Genomic DNA, 18,929 nt, shown 5'->3' on the forward strand with positions numbered 1-18,929 from the left:
TTCCTTAATTTCCGACACACATCAATGAGATTTTTTTTTTTACGTTTCCTGGTGAACTCCACAAACAAAACGATATGTCGCACATAGCCGAGGTATCTTCAAATATGACCCCGGAGTTTCGCAGACCAATCATGTAACACAGCTACAAACACATCTGACACAACAAACCGGTCGAATCGTAACGTATCTGTTTAAAAGTGTCATATGAAAAGAAAAAGCATCTTATCTCTTCCTGCTGGGAAGAAAAGACAATAAAAGCCGATTTAACTACAAATGTCCATATGCCAACTGGCAATCATCGAATTATTCAAGTAAAACATTATCATGTTTTATGGTAACGTATCTGTTGTAAACAAGCCATGTTCTTCAGATCGAAAGTCCTTTCACCTGTGCTGCCTTAGTTAACGACTCAAGATCTTCGGAGGATAATGTGTACAGTCAGCAGTAGGACTCAAATGGAATCCAGATTTCATCGGCTCAGGTAGGCCACCGCAAGTGTATTTTGCAAAACTTGTTATGTTTGGAGATGAAATTCACCAACACATCAGAGTCTTTCAAATCGACATCTTTCACTTTCCCGATGTAGCAATCGTTGTCGTAAACTGCCACAATTATCTGATTTTCCAGAGGGATGAATTGAACAGAACTCTCAGTCTGTACAGCGGCGGCTGACTCTATTCTCTCGTTAGCTTGATTCGAATCTGCTCCAACTGTCTCTTCAGAACCTATGGTGATTGCGGCGTCCGATGATGGCTTGGATGACAACGTATGCGGGATCCATCCGTCGCACGGTTTATCCCAACACAGACACCTACCACCTTAACAGGAAATGTGGCGTACACGTATCACACCGTCGTCAGTAGACTGGACGGCGTGGAGCTTGAGCGTACCGGGTACTGGTTTTGCGTGTAGATTATTCTGAGCTTCAGAAGTCGCATCGTACTCAGTCCGAAAATAAAAGTGATACTGCATTCACCTCTCATCTGGGACGCCAAATTATAAAAGTCATATCCGTCTTGAATGGTCGCCTTTCAATGCTTAACGCCCTGAATGGCCATTCGTTTACAGGTAGCACGAATGCCATCACACGGCCCCTTACCGTGCCCCGCTTTGAAATAGTTTCAGGGAGTCGGAGGTCCGAATTCCTCCACGTGCCTGGCAATAAGTTGGAAAGTAAAACGGTTTTGTACGGAGATGACGGCCTGTCTGTCCAGCATATAACTTTACCCCTGGCAGGATTGCTCAGATCTGTGGAATGAGAGCGTTCAGTATTGCGTGCACAGCAACGGAATCGTGATGATTGACGTGCGACACGAAGGCAAAATTGGTATGCGCAAGGACTCCACTTTCAGTTTTATGGTATATGACCACCGAGTGAAATGTTGCAGCGGTGGCGTTGCAATATGCTGACTGTATTTCATCCATTGTTTGGCAGAGGAAGTTTTCTGCAGAATCCATTTGAACAATGACATGGTCGGTTGGCAAATTCTGTTTCAGGTCATGGAGAGCCTTGTACTGGGTTCATACCCGGAAAAATTGATCCAAAAATGCCTGATAGTTGTCCACCATCTTTGTTTTAAATGTTTCTCCCCTATTAAAGATTTTAACGATTCACATTTTCTTCTTGCCCTCAAAGTCTAAAGACCTCCATTCCTCGTATTCTATCTTTTTTGGACACAGCTCTGCTCACAACTTCAGGGTTGGGGGATATTTTTATTCCCCGAGAGATCAGGCATTTCAGCTTCAACGCCATGTTCTGGTGATTCGTACAAAAGCATTTGTTTTTGGACAAAAGTGAGTTGAAATAGATATATGCAGGCCGGAGTTTGCAGAGGAGAGAGAAAGATATCCGCCTGATGTTTGGATTTCCCATGAGGAGTTTTTCGTGCAAATTGTGGAGATAATCATTCATTATCCGCACTTGATTCTTTTCGCCCTCCATCTTTGTAAAATCTTTCTCTCCTGGCATAATTCCGCTGACATCATCGAGCTCTAGAAATGTGTTGACCTGATCCGCTGGCTGAATTTTTATGGGATCTCGTCGGGTACGTTTTAAAGAAGCAAGCGTGTTTGATGTTATATTACCACACCGTCGATGAGATGTCCCCGCTGCTATATTAAGGCTGAAGGCAAATCGGTATTTCTTGATGATTTTCCCACTGATGACCCGGTTGATGATAGCCTGCTTTTGCTGGGATGGGTTCTCTGTTAGATGAGGGCATTCCGCATGCACGCTGTTTCCAAGATGCAGACGCCTCATCACAGGAACCTTCTTTCTTAGATCTCGCTCTGTCTTGGACTTCGGCGTTAGCTCGGGCTTGGGCTGTAGAAGGACCTTTTAGGGATGACGATTTTGAGACTGTTAATTTGAGGCGCTCGCGCCTCTTTTGGATACGCTTGGATTTTCGTTTCTTGGTGTTCAACTTTTGTTTTAAAGTATTGTCTTTATTTCTGTCCTGCTTTAGTGCTTTTCTTTGCCCTCTAATGGGGGCAGTCCGAACAGGAAAAGGAAACGGCACAGGGAGGCGCGGGGAGTTGGACCCTGTGATTAGGAAGGTTATGTGACGCTTACTTTTAGGGTTGGCAACATCTATACATTAAATGTTGGGGTCAAAATTGACAATATCTTTAGGGTTGTTTCTGCACTTTTCTTTTAACAGTGGTATTAACAATTCTTCAGTGCGTCTGGTGCGGAAAAAGACATTTTGATACAAGTTGTATGGAGAAAGATTATTGTGCAGATTTCTTATAAAGATTATAACATACTTAAAGTAGTATATTATCTGGAAGGATGTTAAGAAACGTAATGATGAATTTAAATCCACCAAAAACAATGGATTTACTGCTTTAGTCAATCATCAACCGACCGTCCGGTGCCAATCAGTGGGTGATATGGATTCTAGCTTTCCAGACTGTCGTACCAATTTCAAACCATAGTGGTCGAGGTTGAAGTTAAGATTTATGACAATGGCACACCTGGCCAAAATTAAGATTCTGAGTTTTCAGATGCTGAAATTGATATTTGTCCGGGCATTTCCCATCGCTCTTGCTTTAATGACTGGTAAACTATAGCTTTAACCTCTGTGCTAATATCAAAATATAATATTTATATACTATTCACAATGGAAATCATTCTATTCGCCGAGGGAATCGAAATTTATACCAACATGTATATGCAATGACAACTGCATGTTATTGCCGGCATTCCGAATAGCCAGTTCCTATATAGTCGAGTACAATGTCATGTCGGCGTTAGTGTATAGAGATTTGTTACCATAGTAAACAAATCTTTCAAGACCAGTTGTATTGAGCCTCTCGTAGCTTTCAACTGTAAAATGGCATGAGCAGATAAGGCTGCTTTCGATTGATACAAAACCTTTTTCTGTATTTCTACGCTTTCCTGAGTATCAAATCGTCTGAAATCTTCATGGTTCAACGATGACCTGTTTTAACGACAGTATGCAGAATTTCAAATGATTTGTGGAGAAATTAGAAATTTTTTTTCACCAAGATTTGCCTAAAAAAGTCAATAAAACCAGGCTAAATATCCAGTGATCTTAAGTGCCATATGACTCAGATCAATGTACCCTTTTTAACTTAGTTCAACCGTACATACACGGATAGCTAATGATGAATAAGTGACAAACCTGGACAATAATCCTTTAAGATACAGGAGAACAACTTACCTTATTCTGTATGTTGACATTAGCACCCTGCTCGGCAAGGATTCGAGCAACGTCCACGATACCGCGTGATGCTGCCACGTATAAAGGTGTATCCCCATCCTGTTACATAATATAATGGCAAAAACTCCGTAAACATGTCTAAACGTACGGCCGAGTTGTAAACCATAAAATGGTACACACTAGAGGTAGTGAACGAATTACTGATAAATACAACGGTACTGTTTTATGGGAGACTTTCTTTCATCTTCGGATAGTCGGTGTTGTCAGTGCTCCTACTTTACAGTGTGTGCATGTCATGTATTTTTTAACAAAGCTCAACGATGTTCGGCCTGCATGCGGTACTTATAAAGGCATTATTACACAGCGATTATCAGCTTTAAAGCAGTTATAGTTTTCTGTCTTCTGATGTGCAAATATGAGAAAAATTGGATTTTTTCGCAATTTGATCGCAATTTGCGACACAAAAATACTTCGCAAGATAAAAATAATAAAAAAAGTCCATAATCAAGACGTTCAATCACGTCAGGTAACATGTTAAGAATGTTGAAATTCAACGTTTTCGTTTTCAAATGACATGACTTCCGCTGTATCAGTTAAAGCCTTCTTTGCTTACACATTGCATTCTTTTTCTTTCCAAATATTGTCCAGAGAACGCCTATTATGTGTGTTAAATTTCACGTCGATCTGATATGGGGTTCTGAAGAAAATGACTGTCAAATGGTTTTAACCCAATATGAACACAAGTTCAGGTGACACTAGTCAACCAAATTTTAATTCGCCAAAATTCCGCTCAATATGCAACCCACACCTAAGTTTAACGCATTTCTGTTGAGCGTTTTTAGTTGTTGAAGTTTTCCAGCTTTGTAAACTGTATAAATTGGGACTTTTTGGCATGAACTACTTTCGGTTTGCTGACGTCACTTCTTGTTATGTACCCCCGTGGGGTTTCCGGGGTGATAAGAATAGGACCTCAGCCCTCTAGGCAAGCTTGTCGTAACAGTCGACTATCATAGAGCTCTCCTGTGTGAGCCCGGTGAATGTAATAGGCTCACATCGTCCCGGTTGTGTGAGTGGCAACTGGGGAGCGAACTGTTTGCCGTGGGTTGCGACCCGTAATCTACTAGGACGGGATCCTGGTGGCTGACGGCGTGTTGGTCTTGCGAGATCCTCACGCCCAACACGTCACATTGGCCCTTACTTGGGGAGAGGCGGGAGGTCGGATGGGCCCGGTCCGATCAATCGGCTTGGTCATGTCTTGCCTCTGCGTGGTCCCAATTGCCTCAATAACAACACATCATTAAGCGAACAAATGTTATTTCTGAAATATCGTTTGCGGGACTACGCTTTGAGGCGGTGGCTCATGGGTCAATCGAGTAGATTGAATTTAGCCTTTGGTATAAATCAATCTGTTCGAGTATACCTCATATGGAATCCTTTTTGTCTTTCCTGCTGGGTATTCCCAGGTTCAGGCATCGCCCTTGTTAGCACTCCGTGGTGGGTGGGGAACATATGGGGTGAAATTTATATACACATACGATGTCTGCCGTACAATTTCCTTCAAATGTTTCTAATATATCTACTGTATCTGCCTCTCAACCGACTTCGTCTTCAAATGCTGATAATAAGAGGAAGTCATCTGACACACTGGGTAATGAACAGAGCAGTTGACCGGCTTTCATTGTTCTCTCAACCAAGAGTGAACAAAAGCCGGCTTTAAAAATTTATCCGTTTCTTCTACAAAGGGCTCTTCAGGGCGCAGATTGAACTCTAAAAAAACGTTAAAAAACCTAGATCCGGAGACATTGTCATTGAATGTTTCCGGCAACAACAGTCAAAAAATTTACTTAAATAAAATATCTGACATATCTGTTTTCACGTCCCCTCACCATTCCCTGAACAGCTGTCAGGGAATCATTCTTGACAGGGATGGTGATATAACTGACCTGACTGAGGAAGAAATTTGCCAAGAACTAAATTCACAGGGTGTTACCAGAGTGAGATGCTTCGTTACGAAGAAATCTAGTAACCCCTTTACACGTAATACAAACCTGCTTACCTTTAACACTACCTCCCTTCCGTCTCATATCCACTTTGGCCCGCATAGGGTTAATGTGGATTTATATATCCCCAATCCTACACGCTGTTTTAATTGCCAAAGATTTGGTCATGGCAAGGGACAATGTAAGAACAGACTCATTTGCTTCAGATGAGGCAGTGAAGGGCATGATGCTTTCGACTGCAGCAACACAGTTAAGTGTTGCAACTGCAGTGGAGATCGCACGGCCGCCTCAAGGGACTGTCCGCTTTTCGTTGAGAAAAAGCAAATTATCAATTTGAAAATTAAAAACAATATCTCCTATCAGGACGCAGGGAAATTAGCCTCACTTTCTAATACTCCTCTACCGACTTAGTTTGCCAATGGGGTCAAGCGAGTAGCAACTGTTGCTACTCAAAACTTTTGGACTTGCCCATTGGAAACGACAAACATAGTTATGTTTCTGTGCAACTTCCGTCTCAAACTTCATTTAATTCTTCCTCAACTCAAACTCCTTCAAAAGAACAAATAAAAACAGTAAATAGTATAGAACACCCTGGTAAACGAGCTGAGCCCAATTGCGCTAAAAGCTATAAAAATAAGTCCAAAAGTCAATCTCAAAATAATAATAAAATAACTAATAAACCTGGTGGCCCACAGAACGTCCCTCTAAGGCCACTAGGGATCCTATCCCAACTTTCAAGAAGTTGGGATCGTTGGAGGACGTTGGTCCTTCAACATCAGATGCGGATGTGATGGATATATCACCCGCACCAGGGAGATCTTCCAGCCGATCTCCACGAAAGGGTCGTCCTCGGCCCAAACATAAAGCAAAGTCTCCTATACGTCTTCCTCCATAATGGCGATATATGACAAAATTATACAATGGAATTGTCGAGGCCCGAAGGTAAATTTTATTGAAATAACACAGCTTGTCCAATCATTAAGTCCTACTGCCCCGTGACATCTGACAAAGACAAAATAACTCTTAAAAATTTCTCATTATACAGTACGTACTCAAATGAAGAAGAGCGAGGCGGATCTTCTGTCTTCGTCAATAACAATATTATTCGCAGCCCTGTTGCTCTGGATACAGAGCTTCAGGCTGTGGCTGTTCGCGTTTCATTATGTAAAATAATCACATTATGTTCAGTGTATATTCCCCCGAACATTTCTTTGTCAGCTTTGTAGTTGCATGATTTAAAACAACAGTTGCCAAAACCTTTTATACTTATGGGAGATTTTAATTCCCATAACCCCCTATGGGGCAGTAACAACATAAACGATAAGGGAAAGATAGTAGAAAACTTCTTATCTAACGAAGAACTGTGTTATTTCAGTGATGGTTCTAATACCTATTTACATCCAGGTAATGGCGCTTATTCTGCTATCGATGTCACTATCACAGATCCATCACTTCTCCCGGATTTTTCTTGGAAGGTGCATGACGATCTTTGTGGTAGTGACCATTTTCCTATAATCCTAGAGCATATCACTTCTGATTCTTTAGAAGGTGTAGCTAGGTGGAAATTCGATAAAGCGGATTGGATCGCATTTGAGATGTTTTGTGAGGCTGATATCACCTCAGAGACTCTCAATGCAGCAGATGATCCTATGTTAAAATTTAATGAGCTTGTTTAGAAGCCGCTGACAGAACTATCCCTAGACCTCGACAAATCCCAAATCCAAAAGTAAACCCTGGTGCGACAATGACTGTCGTAAAGCCATAAAGGACCGTAAAAAGGCTGAACCCAGATTTAATCATTGTCCTACTAATAATAACTTAAACCAGGTTCGTAATTTTAGAGCTATTGCTCGTCGATTACTCAAGTCCAGGAGACAATCTTGTTGGCGCAGCTTTGTTTCAGGCATTACGTCAAAAACACCCATGCGTACGGCGTAAGGAACATGGTTTAGAAACTTAAAGGCAAAAATAATGAAGCAAAAGTCCAGCATATAAACGATGGAGATAATATATTAACCTCTCCATCCGATTTAGCAAGTAAATTAGCTGAGACAATTTCCAACAAATCTTCTTCTGAGAACTATACTAAAGAATTCCAATATTTTAAAACCCAGAAGGAGAAAATTCAATTGCCCTTTTCTTCTAAAAATTTAGAAGATTATAATTGTCCTTTTAATATCGAGGAACTTAAAGCTGCATTAAAAAAGGCCCACGATACTGCTTTTGGTCCTGATAATGTATATTATAAGTTTCTGAACCATTTACCACCTGAGCCGCTGGAGACTCTCTTGGACTTGCTTAATGATATTTGGATAACTGGTAATTTTCCACCATCATGGAGGGAGGCGTGTATTATCCCGGTCCCTAAACCGGGTAAGGATCATACTGATCCAAATAATTACCGTCCCATAGCTCTTACCAGCTGTGTCTGTAAGGCTATGGAACGGATCATTAATGATAGACATGTTTGGTTTTTTGAAACCAACAAGTTACTTTCTAATATTCAATGCGGTTTTCGTCAAGGTAGATCCAATATGGATCACCTTGTTCGATTTGGAACCTTTATTCGCGATGGATTCATCAATAACGAACATGTGGTGTCCATATTTTTGGACCTTGAAAAGGCCTACGACACTACATGGAAATATGATATTTGAAAAGACCTCGTGGATATGGGACTTAAAGGCCGATTACCTATATTTATATCTCAATTTTTATCTAATCGTCAGTTCAAGGTACGGGTTGGGTCCACTCTTTCTGACTCTTATGAGCAGGAAATGGGTGTACCCCAGGGCAGCATTCTATCACCAACTCTGTTTAGCATAAAAATAAATAGCCTAGCTAAAACATTAATATCGGGCACAGAGGGTTCTTTATATGTTGATGATTTCCTTATATGCTACCGAGCTAAGAATATGAATAACATCGAACGTCAGTTGCAGCTTTGTCTCAATAAAATCGAGAAATGGGCAACTGAAAACGGTTTTAGATTTCAACGTCTAAAACCGTCGGTGTGCATTTTTGTAACAAACGGAAATTTCATCTTGATCCGGAGCTTAATTTTTGTGGTGAACAGGCTAAAATTGTTGGAGAAACAAAATTTTTTAGGTATAATATCTAATAGTAAGCTATCTTTTATACCTCATATTAAAATGCTTAAAGCTAAATGTACAAAGGCTCTCGATATAATTAAGGTCGTATCTAGCACCGATTGGGGTGCTGACCGATCAGTTTTACTTAATTGATATCGTTCCCTAGTGAGATCTAAATTGGACTATGGATCCATCATTTACGGTTCCGCTAGGAAGTCGTACATTAAAATGTTGGATCCTGTTCATCACCAAGGTTTGAGGCTCAGCCTTGGTGCTTTTAGAACCTCACCAGTAGAAAGTTTATACGTGGAGGCAAATGAGCCTTCTTTATATAACCGACATATAAAACTTAGCCTTCAATACGCTAGTAAGCCTATAGCTCATCCAACAAACCCTGCCTACGACTGTGTTTTTAATCTATTATATGTAGACAAATATATTAAATGTCCTAACAAGATCCCTTTGTTCCGTCTTCGCATACGGGACCATATTTTGGGAGCTGACATCAAGCTAGAGGATATAGCTCCAGTGTCTTTTCCGGAGTCTCCTCCATGGCTCCTTGCACAAGCTAAATTAATATTTGATCTACGTAAATATAATAAATCATATACAAATCCTCTTATAATTCAGCAAATTTTTGCTGAAATCAAGGCTGATTTTATGGATTATAAATTTATATATACTGACAGGTCAAAGGATGGGGACAGGGTTAGGGTTGCGGCTGCGGCTGTCTTAGAGCAGTGGGTCACTTCTCTTCGTCTGCCACTTTCATCTTCTATCTTTTCTGCAGAGGCCAGGGCTATACTCCAGGCCTTATCATATGTTTCCTCTGCACATGTCCAGAGGGCAGTGATATGCAGCGACTCGCTGTCCTGCCTTTTGGCAATTCAGAATAATAAATTTAAAAATCCATTGATACTTGAAATCATAGCCAAACACCGAAAACTAATTAAAAAAGGTAAAAATATTATATTCTGTTGGATACCAAGTCACACTGGTATCCATGGAAACACAGTCGTGGACAGGGAAGCGAAAGCTGTCCTATATAAACCTGTATCTCGGGTTAAAATCCCTTATACTGACGTGAAGCCTAATATTCTTAAATATATTAGTCGCCTTTGTCAAGGTGAATGGGACTTGCAGATCCATCATAAACTGCATGCTATTCATTCTGTCATTGGCTACAATGCCTATACTTGTCAAATGTTTCGCAGAGACCAAGTAGTTTTAACGAGGTGTCGTATTGGACATTCTCATCTGACACACAACCTCATCCTAGATGGGAGCAGTGCTCCCGAGTGTTTTGGATGTGATGCACAATATGGCATCAAACATATCTTGGTTGACTGTGTAGACTTTGCCCATGTTCGGCAAAGGTTCAACACGATCAACTCTATATATGATTTATTTGACAGCATCGCTGGAAATGTTGTCATAAATTATTTGAAGGTCATTGGCGTATATCATAAAATATAAATTTCAATTGTCCAAATACCCATAGATGAACAGTTATATGCATATAGATTTATAATTGTACTATAATCCTGGTTTTCGAGTTTTAACTCTTATTTTTCAATTATACGATTTTAAACACGTCTATGCTTTTTGTTTTGCTATTGATGTTCATACTGTCATATCGGAAACCTTAACGGTCTTGCGTTTTCACGTTGTTCTCGCCACGATATGGCTGAAATATTGCCGATGTGGCGTTAAGCCATAATCATTCATTCATTCATTCTTGTTATGTAAAATTTGTCTTCTTGTCTAGGGATAATACGAGGCCTTAATATTGCGTCTTATCGGATGGAGATATACCTACTTCGGATTTTGAGCTTAACTCTACCGGTTTTGCCAAAAATGTATTTTCAGAGTCAGCGTTCTAAACCTGATCAGATAGAACTATTAATCTAAACCTTTATATTTGTTGAAAGAGGGATGCCCACAGCCAAAGGCCACTAGGGGTCCTCCTCAGCAATAAAAGCTACAGGTAAAAGAAGCAAAAGGGTAACATATCTTAACTAAGGAACCATGCACGTGAATATATATGTGTGTAGTTCCTAGTTAATTATTAATAAAGCCGTAAACAAACTACTATTACTGGCTGAATCTTTTTATGATTAGGAGATATTTATGAACAATTTTAAGTCATTTGATGTTATTTTGGAGATCCATATCATGAGACCCAAACAAGAGAACAGAAGATAAGTGTATAGGAGAGGAATTTTCAATTTAAAAGAAAAGAAAAATAAACTTCTGGGTACAAGATATTTGCAATGCTTGTGAACATGTGCTTCCTGGGAAAGCGAACTCATGTGTTTATGGGTTTTTATTGCTGATAGACAATGGTTACAAAACAGGTCAGGTATTATACCCTAACTTGATCAACGTGAAGAGCGCCCAGTCCCATCCTGATCCTACTTTTACTTCTATTCCTGAGTATATCCTTCTTCAAATTCAATATTTCCATTTAAGGATATCTCCGAGAAATATGGTGGACAGAGATCATTTACAATTTTATAAAATTTCCATAATTTGTGTCTTCGCCGGCGGACATAAAGCTGCTACCAACCGAAGACCTTCATAACGGCACTGTTCGACGTAGACCTCGAGTACAAATTAGGGTTACGCGACTCTGAACATGTTCCGGATTTTGTACAAGATTAACACTGCTATTATCAAAAGTAACGTAAGCGTGCTCTAGAGTCACACGGATTGTACTAAAATAATGGGTAGTCATTTATTATCTACTTAATGTTATTTTAGCCCCTGTCATAAAACTTACTTTTTTATTTTTACGAGTTATATCTTGGACGTGCAGATACAATTTGCCGTTTTCCTGTAGTGTAATGCCAAGATGTTTATGGAAACAACCAATCTTCACTTCTACCTCATCAAAGAATAACGTGGAATAGTTTGGCTCTTTTGCATTGTCTTAATGTGATTGTATGTTAAATGTAATGACCACACTGCATTTTGGGTATTTCTAGACCAGCCACGTCTAGTGAATTGTAAATAACATCACGGCAGTTTTTAACCTAATTCTGCTTAAACCATGGTGCCAGGGGGCGTGTGAATTGCTATTATTTATGCATTTACATGAACAGTTAGAATAAAATCCTGACCAAGGTAAAGGGACCAGAGGTCTTAATTCACCCGTTACATATAACCATTTGCCAACTATCACAGTGTCCTTGATGCTCTGGTTTTATTCTCTATGTTCTCTATGTGCATCTTTAATGATATTTTATCACTTTTAAAAGAAATAAACAATGATACACTTTTTAAGCAATATAGGTAACTAACCACTCTTTCCACCAGTCTGATAAACGTTGAAGATCTCTATTACTTTTATTTTCGGAATTGTTGTTTACAGGTTGAAAAAGAGACGTGTCGTCAGCAAAGATATTGATTTTACATTCAGTACCAATGTTAATATCAGCAACGAAGATGATAAATAGAAGTGGACCAAGGACAGAATCTCGGGGCACACCGGAGTAAACATGCTCAGTATCAGACTCGATTCCATTTATACAAACACAAATGAACCCGTTACACAAATATTTTCTAAGCACCTTAACAAGCAACCTTCCATTCCCAATTGTCTCAATTTATACAAAATGTCCAACATGCCATACTTCATCTACGGCTTTGCTAACGCCTAAAATTACAAGACTTGCTCCTTCTCCTCTATCCAAGGCTCGGTGCATATTGTGTACTATTTGGGACAACTGGTAAATATTAGTCTTTCTCCTTAAAACTACAATTGTCTGAGATCAATACGTCATTGTCCTTACAATACTCGTAAAATCGTTTGTAAACAATGTTTTTTGATATGTTAAATATATGACTGAGGCGAGACCCAGACGGATAGGTTTCTGTTCACCGGGAGGAATTAAACAGCTTCTTCACTGTAGGGGCAATACATAAGACAGTGTTTTAACATGAAGTTATAAATCATATCGATACCACAGGCATTACAGACCATTTTCAGGACACCATCTGTAAACATGTAGAAATTATTAGCCAAAAAAAAAATTTGGTCACATGACATTTTCACCCAATGGTCAGACTGTAATATTTCCAACAGAGAAAGTTCTCATGGTAAACCGCTACATCCTACATCCTACGCACAACTGCAATTTAAATTTCAGTTCAATCGCGTCAGCCGTTTGGTCGGATAAGATTTTTTATTGCAACAAAATTCAAGAAGACCGCTAAGTCACGTGACCGAAATGCACAAAAGGTCTTCAGGTCCTTACCTAAAATACACGTAAGCTTCATAAAAATTCAAACTGATCATTTCCCCCAGAAAGGTGTTACAGTTTTGTGTGAAAATATTAATAAAGGCACCAAACATGACGAGTTTTTGAACATCTTTTGAAACCTTTTGTTTCTATTTACATAAAATCTGAACGTAATAGCGAAAAACTAACTGCAGATGCGTAATCGTGATGAACAACGTTTTAGCCATGTTATTTGAAACGGCCATTAAACTTGACCCACTGTTGCCCTATTCTTATTGGCCAGCGAAAACATAAATATGCATGCAAAATGTTTTCTCCTTAAACTATAAATGCCAGGCAATGATGGTGTATCAAATTTAACGATAATCTGTTGAGCGGTTCTCGAGAGGAAAATTCTTAAAAAAGTTTTCATTAATATCCAATATGGCCGCCAAGTAAAGTAACACAATCTACTCAAAAGTTTCGATGCACAACTTCGAGTCACACATACCTAAGTTTCTTGAAAATACGGCCTGAATGACTTGAACCCCGAAAAAATCTCTAAGTCAGGTAAATTGACTAAACGTCGAATTTCACCACCTACAGATGAGTTTAGGCGAGCATCACTCTGTCGTCTATGCTTTGATTTTACACTCTACGCTATAGTCGTTTATATTTGTTACATAACATCTGTGGGACAAAGGGATATATGGAAAGTAGCCATTATGTTTTACTGTAAAGACAATGTTATGACAACACATCTTTTTTGCCTGATCCTGCATGACTATAATGCTGGCCAGTTTAGTAAAAGTGAAATATTCCTGAGTATAACTAAAAACACCACTCAAATAAATAAATAAATAAATTCTGACAACGCAAGAGAACATATTTCTCATATCGAAGATAACTGTTGCTATGAAAGACTTGTAGTAAGGTTTATCTTGTTTGGTATTTTGTACAGCCCACCTAGCAAAGACGTAGTCGACTTTAACAAACCTGTATCATCTATTTTCCAGAAGTGTCACCGGAAAAGAAAAAGCGTATACTTTTTCATATTGGTATTCTTAAAAGTGCTCACCATCAGCCAATTCATTGACATCATCGCGTCATGTACATTCTTCCCCCCAAATCTCAAAACCAGGAAGAGTTCAGCCTGGGTCTGGCATTTTGATTCATATGTTTTGACAAATTTTCTATCTAAGATATTGTTAACTGACGTCACTGACCAATTTCTGACCTTCCATGTTCTTTAAACTTCATACCCACCCAAAGCAAAAGTACGCATTAACATTATTAGGAAGTTTATCAATACCCAACAGGAAATTTTTAAACAACACATTTAAGAGATTAACTGCTTTACGATTCTAAGAGAGACTTATGATGCCAATATGGCTATTAGTGCTTTCTGTGAATAGTTAATCGACATTTACAACGGTTGTTTCCCATTCTAGCACATCTACCAAATCACCACTACAAAGAGTACAGAAACGGCGACTGCATATATCACAGCGGATACGGAGTAATTTTTTCTCTTCACCGCACACTTTTTTCAAAAGGTAACGGCATAGGTTTCACCTGGGTTATTGCAACCGTGGACATTTAAAGGGAGGATGGAGCGATAGGTTGGTGTGGGGAATATAGCCTGCTCGTATGAAAAAAGTATGAGGTCACAAAATTGAAGCCATGCAATGTATATGTAGGTCATCTTGTTAACTTTGTGGATAGATTATTTAATCTATATCAATTTTAAACAAAGAGAAGAAATGACAATTCTGCAGACGCATGAGTTATTAGTCCCAATTCTGAATCGAAATTTTGACGACCATCTCCTGTAAAAGTATTTAGCGAAGTTTTTTTGTTTGTTTTTGTTTGGTTGAATTGGTTTTAATTTTAGTACGAAACTTTGATCATCCTGTCCAGTATTTAGCAGACAAAGCCAACGTTTTTTTCAAGGTTCATCTAACTCAGATATTATTCGATAGCAGTCGAAAACGTCGGCATCAGTCGTACCATGTTTAAGCAAAATACTTGAAAAATTGCTACTACGTCAGATTCTGCCTACTTTGAGACAAATAGTATAACTGACCCTCATCACTATGGTTTTAGATCTAATCAAGCCACCATATATGCCAATTGCTCTCTTTATCAAAAAGTAATTACTGCCAAGGAAAGCAAAAAGTATAGAAAAAAAGAACAAAAACAAAAACGCATAAAGTGAAAAAGAAAACCCGGTAATGCACGCTGTGAGTGATGGTGTATAGATGAAAAACTAAAATGTTACTCTGGTGATGAGTACATGATTATGGTCAAGTTTTCGACAAGCCTCTATTCATATCCTGGCTAAAACGACACGTCTTTTGACTAAATATTTTGAATACAATACCTAAAAAATGAAACAAAAGTGCGGTAAACTTTCGCAAACCAGAAGCACGTACCTGATCTTGTACGTTTATATCAGCCTTCTTCTCTATCAGAAGACGGAGGAGATCCATGTCATCACGTGACACTGCCTGGAGTAGTGCTGTTTGTCCTCTCTGTGTAAACATAGATGAATTGGTAGATATATACATGGAAATGTCTCAACAACTCGTAGAGCTTAGGTGGATGTTCTACGCTTTCATCACATTAGTGCACCAACCTGTGGAGAGGACGACGCTTGGTGATAGGGTTAGCAACTCTTAACTGAGCCTTTGTAATTTTGAAAAATTTCTCTGCACAGTTACTTTGTGACCAAGTGCATATAGCATTTCGCCAGCATATCCTGTTTAATGATGTAGATTTTAAGTTACTTAAGACAGTTTCTTCAGTGAACACGTATTCAGCAAAGAAACAAAACAAATTTTTGTCATGGGTTCATAAAAGTAAATCTGGGCGTCCACGTGTCCACGACAAGTAACGAAGTCTCTCTTGTGGCAAGTTCGGGACGACGAAGCTATATATACTAGTGCAAACCTTGTCACTCGATTGTCGTCACTCCCAAAAAGTTGGTCTAAACATTTGTGTATTGTAAAAAAAATCGGGCAGAGATCTGTAGATACTTCTACCGGAGAATGAAGCGTGAAAAGTATACTGTATTTTAAATTAACATCGCTTTAATTTACACTATTAATCCGTACGGCACCTTTTTTTTAGGAATGTCCATAAAGGTGGTTACGTTTCCGGCTCGACGTGTGAAACACACTTATGTGTAGAAAACTTCCGTAGTCTTGAACCACGTACCTGATCCTGTACGTTTACATCAGCGCTGGTCTCTACCAGAAGACGAAGAAGGCCTAGATGACGACCTCTTAGGTATAAAGCTTTTTGTCTATTTTGCAGCTGCCGAAGCTGTTAAAGTTAAACAACAATAAACTCATAAAAATGCTGTATCAATATGTAATACTGCACGGGTACATAAGTCATAAGATGTGCTTAAGCATCTCTAAGGCCTTTTCATCGGCGCTGTGTTCATGTGATTGATTATTAAAAGAGATAACATCACAGCGTATTGAGTAATTCTAAATCAGCAACCATTAATAAAATAAAAACACCATGTTTGCCTACTTCTGCTAAGCCATGGTCTTGTGTGCTTCCAAGTTACTACTGTGTAACATGTACATGAACAGCTACCATGAAACCTTAATGAAATGTACAAGAAACTATATTTCACTGATTACGTGTGACAATGTATCAGGTATCAAACTGCCGATTATGATGAATATTCCGCTTTCTTCCACTCATATACTGACCGTCATTATATAAGTTAAATCTCCTCCAGTAAGGCTTTAAAATGCAGCAATCTATATGTATAATGTAGTAACTTGCACTGATTTTCACACAAAATAATAATAATAATATTACGTAATACAATGACGACAATGTGATGACACGTAACCTGTAAAGTGAGGGAATTGAGTGCATTGCCTTATTTATTGTTTTTTTTTTCACTGTTTAACCTGTAAAAAACTATTAGACCTCACCTATAAAAAAAACACTGCGTTTCCTCTGGGAATGTTATCTTAAGTCATGGCGTTTGATAAAATTTGGCAGTACACTAATTTACGCTGCAGCTATACTAGATCAGAGACAGTGTGTACGACGAAAAATCAATTGCAAACGGTAACCTTAGAATGACGCTGCTTGAGTCATGTATTGCAGACATTGTTAAGACGTCTCTATTAATCACCTGTTTTACAGAACAACGACATATCTGCAGTTTTATCATTGCATGTCATTTGAACTGACAGCAAATTGCAGGAACCTGGGCCCGTATTGATAAAGATTCTTAAGATTTAGCTAAGAATTTATACTTAAGTATAGAAGTTACTCTTAGCTAAGAAAATATTTAAGAATGCATTCATAAAATTTCTTAACAAGATTCTTAGAGAAGAAAATACTTAAAAGATAAGTTTTTCTCAAACGCGTGTCCCGTAGCAACGAGAGAGGTCTGTAATAATAAAGGTAATTTTGGTACATCATAATGTCACGTGAGCAGCAGACGACATTTCGATGTAAACACACTCTGACATGGAGAAAAAAGGGAAAAGAAAGCCGAACTGGTCAAACGACGAGTGTTTGAGCCTCGCCAATTACATGGCACAATACAAGGACATACTGAGGGGCAAGCTGGGTCCAGGATTAACCTCAGAAAAGAAAAAAACTACATGGACGTTGGTGACGGACAGGTTGAATGCCTCGTTCACAGCCGTCAAGCGGTCACAAGAAGAAGTGGAGAAAAGTGGCACAATATTTTCTCCCAAATCAAATCAGAAATCTCGGCCTACAAGAAAGCGCAGTGTTCGACGGGTATGTAAACTTAAATTATTTTATGTAAAATATTTAATTGGAATAGTGTAACGGTATTTTATAATTATAAGATTAGACCACGTCTCGCTAAACTTTAGTTTCGGGAGTTATTTTCTGAATAATCAACCGTCGAAACTGCCTTTGAAAACTAATCCAATTCAACCGTTTGTACCCGGAATTCGAGAGCTGTCGGCTTGATTATCTCTCATAAATGCAGCTAAACATTGACTAGGATTTAAACATTGTACTAAAACAAAAATGGCACAGAGTATAATTAAAACCATAGTTTTTACTTGAAGTTGAGGGTGTATGGAGTGTAGTGCACTGGAAAAAACAATATTGCAAATGATCAAAGTGAAGGACACATTAAATTAGGATGATGAACTTGGCCTTTATTGACTAGATTTTTGTAAAGTGAGTGAAAGCAGTTCATTGATTAAGCTTAAGAATATTTATGTACAAGGGAAACTGATTTTTTAAAATTAAAATGCAAATGTAGGTACTTCTCCAAACTGTGGAGACTAGATGTAAAATTATCAATGAGCCAGATATCATTTTTATACCAAGCACTACCACAGACAAAGACTCATTCAAATAGACCTATATTTCGATTCGTGTCATAAATGAAATTTTAGAATAGGTGAGGATTAATCTAATAACCAAGACGTTGTTAAGTATGGCATAAAACAAATCATGGGGCTGCCGTGGCTCGGTTGATTAGTGCGCTATGACCTGGGAGCCTCTCACCAATGTGGTCGCTGTGAGTTCAAGTCCATCTCATGCTGGCTTCCTCTCCGGCCGTACGTGGGAAGGTCGGCAGAAACCTGTGGATGGTCTTGGGTTTCTCCCCGGGCTCTGCCCGGTTTCCTCCCACCATAATGCTGGTCACCGTCGTATAAGTGAAATATTCTTGAGTGAGCGTAAAACACCAATCAAATAAATAAAATAAATCAAAACAAATCACTTTCTGTGTGTTACATAAACAGTGATTTATGCATTATATTCACCTAGCAAACAGACCATTTAACTTGCCCCAACACTTGCACACTTTTTATGTTCTCATGTGTTCAGGTTTTAAACTTTGACCCAGAGATCATCTGTGCCCCATTGGCCTATTTGTATTATTTTTTTTATTTCTAAACA

General features: G+C 38.8%; 1 long non-coding RNA gene across 1 annotated transcript; it reads right to left on the reverse strand.

The window, feature by feature from the left end:
- Window positions 1–3,685: 3,685 nt before the first annotated feature.
- LOC135481378 (uncharacterized) lies at window positions 3,686–16,282 on the reverse strand. The gene is made up of 3 exons (XR_010446004.1): window positions 16,221–16,282; window positions 15,437–15,535; window positions 3,686–3,785 (listed from the first exon to the last, which is right to left on the reverse strand). It is a non-coding gene; the product is annotated as an uncharacterized LOC135481378 (long non-coding RNA).
- Between the last annotated feature and the right edge of the window lie 2,647 nt (window positions 16,283–18,929).

This window comes from Liolophura sinensis, unplaced genomic scaffold, assembly GCF_032854445.1.
Source record: "Liolophura sinensis isolate JHLJ2023 unplaced genomic scaffold, CUHK_Ljap_v2 scaffold_30, whole genome shotgun sequence".
Lineage (NCBI taxonomy): Eukaryota > Metazoa > Mollusca > Polyplacophora > Chitonida > Chitonidae > Liolophura > Liolophura sinensis.